We start from the raw sequence: 4,080 nt of genomic DNA, 5'->3' as shown, positions 1-4,080 counted from the left end.
GTCTGCTCCATGGGACAAGCTGGAGGAAGGAAGTCTGGTCTCTAAGGCTGCCCTACCTTCTCTTCTTCTTTATCGCTGGGCTGAGGAAGGTCTAATTCTCTTGCTGCTGGATTGATCAATTTAATGACAACACTAGCCAACTCCCTTGTCTATTGGTAGACAGCCAGTCCCATTGTGGATAGGCTAACATTCCCCATTTAAATATCCTCCCCCATGTATATGGCAAAGTCAAACTATGACTAAGAATGTAATATTGAAAAGTTGGTTACAGTTATCTGAAAATGGAACTGTCAGTAAATTAAAAAAAAATAAGAAAGGGAAGAATATCTGCCTAACAGACATCCTGGATGAAGATGGGGGGGGGAGGGGGTGACTGATGGAGGAAGCACCTATGTCCCCAAACCCACCAACTGGACTGATGAAACAGACAACCTTGAATGAGATATTTCAACCACCTGGCACATTAATGATGAAGACGTGGATAGGGCAACTCCAAATGACCATCTATCCTGCCCCCTGTTCCACAGGCTACCCAAGAACCCAATATTGACTGGAGTCATCTTCCCAAATCACCACCCTCCACTGATTTTCTAGGAAATCCACCTTATGACATGACAGAAGAATTCCATCAAAGAATTCTTTAGAAGATTAAATATCAATGCAGTGCTTTTACCATGTGAAGCCAGCAATCCAAAGAAATTAAAAAATGTCTTACATACTCTGAGTTTGAGGACCTGGATTCTCTGTTTAGTGCCCTGATAGTTAATGAAGACTCCCTAGGTAACAGGAGAGCTCGAGTGGACATTTCTGATTAAGCACAGGATAAAGATAGGGAGGACCATTCTTTTGTCCGAGATAGAAATTAGCATTTTGACAAAACGGAATGGAGGGTTCCTCCTGTCACAGACAGCTTTGATGACTACTCACCAAGAAGAGGCAAAGATACAGAGCAGCTAGAGAAAAAGAAATAAAAGAGAGGCTACAAAATCTGCCTCAGTCTCATAAGGACAAATACTGCGTAACACCGTTACTGTAGAAAGAAAAGGATAACCAGTAAAACATGTATGGGGAACAAGGTGGGAAGGGGTAGAAGTGGAGGGTTGAGAATGTGTAGGGGTGGAACCATAGAGTTGTATAGTTTGGGGGGGGGGGAGGAAATGGGAAGGATCTAGGTGAAAAGATAGAGTATTGATGGGCAAGGTCCAAAGGTGATTACTTTTAAAATAATACATAAGAATGATTGTATGAAACAGAAATAAATGTGAAACACAATGTATATGAACACAATGTATATAAAATCTGAAAGAGAAAGAGAAGAAAAGCAACATTAGCTGGATGAAGCAAAATAAGAACAAAGGCCACAGGAAAGGCATCCAAGCTGGTGGAGTAAAGAAACTCAGGAATGTAAACAATCAAGGACAGAAAATAAATCATCACATTTTGGGACCGCAGCCATATCTGGCAGAAATACACGAAGGAGCGAGCGTGAAAAATCTTCGGAAGATGAAACACTCAGAAAGGAAGGAGATTGTTGCTCTCCAACGTCTAAGCCTCCCTAAATTGATCAACCTCTAAAAGTAATGCCAGCTATCCCATCAAAGGAGAATGTTGGGTGAAGTGAAGTTCTAATCGTCCTGCTGGTCTCAGACCTCAGGCACAAAGCAGCAGTCCCTTACGAATGTTGGGGGAAAAGTGCCCCAGGTCAGCCATCTGAATAAGGACCAGCAAGAGAAGATGAAAATGAACTAGATGGGATGGGTTGTCCCAAAAGTCCAAAGTGAGAACTCCAGAAGTGTTCCAGGAGATGGAGGGAACAAAGACCAATTGGAAGGAGTCTGATACAAAAGATGGTGGAAAAAGATCAAGACTCAGATTGGTAAGAAATTCTAAGCCATCGCTAGCTGATAAAAGGAAAAAGAAAAAGAAAAAAAAAAAGACTCCAGATCTGCCCCTGAGCCAAAGAAACTCGAAGAAAACCCAGTTCTGCAAGCAAAATTGCTGCTGGTTGTGGTGAGGAGGAAAATGAGGGCAAAGATGACACCAAAAAGACCTTTATGTCCTCTGTTTCCTCCTAGTTTCTCTCCACCCTGGAACATTCAAGAGAAAAATTAAACTTCTAACCAGACACGATAATAAAACTCACTATCTCCTGGAGACCTTTCTTAACTCCCCCCCTCCCACCCCCACCCCCACAGACACTGAAATGAAAGAATTTTGCATGCTATGGCAGCCTTTAAAGTATTGAACGAAATGGAGAATCCTCAATGTGTCCAGAGAGAAAATATTACTTTTTTTTTTTTTTTTAAGGAAAGAAACCCGGCAAATTCCATTGTCTTTGGATATAGGATCAATGTGAGCATGGTTTTCCATTATTTGTAATGTTCCTTAATAATAAATTTGCTATGAACAATTTGAATGTCTTTATACAGTTAATGAAATATAGAAAAATTCTTTTTAGTAAATAGTCCCCACTTTTAGGCAAAATACCTTTGACATTTCAAATCTCCTGCCCAACTCAGGTTGAATTTCTGGTGTTTCTATGCTGATGTGCTGCAGGCCTTCTATTATTATAATCATTCTGGCATGTCTCCTTGTATAAGAATGATTTTAGCTTATCATTTTCTATAGACGTTATATAAAGATTATTCAACAAAGAAGTTATGTAGAGATAACTCAATTGCTTTAAACTTGACAGATAGAAAATAGTGTTTCTATTACTAATACATGGAATGTATAAAAACAAGTGAGTTTACACATAAATACTTACATTTTATTTGAGGGCACTTTCAACAAAAGTGAAAAAAAATGTAAAAATAAACTTTATACACTGAATTATCAGGAATTTTCCTGAGAAAACTTTAATTTTCTTCTTGGTACTGATAAGGATAAAAATGTCCAGTAATAAATTTTCATCTTATAGCTTCTGGTTCTGTACAAGACTTAAGTCTTGTTTATCCACCACTATTTTTACCTGCGCTTTTGTAAGCAGTTCATGGCTAAGTGAATGATGCATTGTTAGAATGATTCCTGAAGCAATTAAGGTAACAAGTCTGTTTGCTGTAAATGAATTCTATTTATAAGTAATTAACTCACAACGTAATGTGTTCTCAATTCACTGCCCCTTCACGCACAACCCTAAACTTCTCTGTAGCCACTTTAATACCTACATAAAGATACTGTAAGAGATATAGGAACAAAGTAGAAAAATATTCTACTTGACTTGGTGCAAAGGAAATAAGATATTGTAGAGGTTTATCAAGGAAACAGTGCATGGTTGAAAAATCAAGAAAGATATTCCAGAGATAACAACTTACCTCCGTATTTTTTTTCAGACCATATGTGGAAGAAATCATCAAGGAGGCTGGGCTCTATAAGGAGGCATGTGGCATCAGGAATGGAGGAAGACTCATCAACCAGTGTTATACAGATGGCATAGCTTTCCTTGCCAAAACAGAAGAGGACCTGAAGCATTTGCTGTAGAAGCATTTGCCGTCAAGGGCTATATCCTTCTATATGGATTGAAGCTCAACATCAGGAAAACAAAGATTGCCACCAATGGATCAGTTGTTGTTGTTGTTGTTATGTGCCATCAAGTCACTTGTGACTCATAGCGACCCTATATACAAGAGCCCTAAATGCCATTCTATCCTGTGCCAACCTCACTGTCTCAAACACACTCATTCCCACCACTCCACTCACAGAATTGATCCATCTCATCAAGTGTTTTCCTCTCCTGTGCCGTCCCACCACTCTGCCAAACACTATGGACCTCTCCAAGGACCAGTCCCTCCTTGCAACATGCCCAAAGTATGTCAGACGAAGCTTCAGAACCCTTGACTCCAAGGAGCAGTCTGACTTCACCCTCTCCAGGACAAACATATTTGTTCTCCTAGCAGTCCATGGTATATTCAACACTTTTCTCCAGCACCACAGCTCAAAGGCATCAATTCTCTTTCTATCATCCCTATTCATTGTCAAACTGTCTGATGCATAGCATGTAATTGCCTGGATCAGGTGCACCTTAGTCTCCAGCCTGACGTCATTGATCTTCAGTACTCTTGAGAGGTCCCTTACAGCTGA

The 4,080-nt window shown here is 39.9% G+C and overlaps 1 pseudogene; it reads left to right on the top strand.

Moving 5' to 3' along the window:
- Positions 1 to 235: 235 nt before the first annotated feature.
- On the top strand, positions 236 to 971 carry LOC102874563 (annotated as a pseudogene).
- Positions 972 to 4,080: the final 3,109 nt, after the last annotated feature.

Source organism: Elephantulus edwardii, unplaced genomic scaffold (assembly GCF_000299155.1).
Source record: "Elephantulus edwardii isolate Elephantulus edwardi_28Jun2011 unplaced genomic scaffold, EleEdw1.0 scaffold00300, whole genome shotgun sequence".
Taxonomy (NCBI): domain Eukaryota; kingdom Metazoa; phylum Chordata; class Mammalia; order Macroscelidea; family Macroscelididae; genus Elephantulus; species Elephantulus edwardii.
This window is presented reverse-complemented; position numbering and strand designations above follow the sequence as displayed.